Here is a 259-nt window from a genome sequence, read left to right on the forward strand (position 1 = left end):
TGGGAGTGACGAACAAAGAAACAGCTGTAACGATTGAATAAAAAAAGAAATATATATTAATTTGAATATTTGACAAGAAACACAAGACTGGAGTGGGTAGACCACGTTTGGAGAACTCATAATAGTATAATGAACTATGAAGACAGTATGTCTTGTGAATAACAAAATTAGGAATAGCTGACCACGTAGTCACCTGAAGGAACAGTGGTTAGATGCAGTTAAAAGGGATTTAACAGACTTGAGACCAGAGTGGAATGGA

This window comes from Acyrthosiphon pisum, chromosome A2 (genome assembly GCF_005508785.2).
Source record: "Acyrthosiphon pisum isolate AL4f chromosome A2, pea_aphid_22Mar2018_4r6ur, whole genome shotgun sequence".
Lineage (NCBI taxonomy): Eukaryota > Metazoa > Arthropoda > Insecta > Hemiptera > Aphididae > Acyrthosiphon > Acyrthosiphon pisum.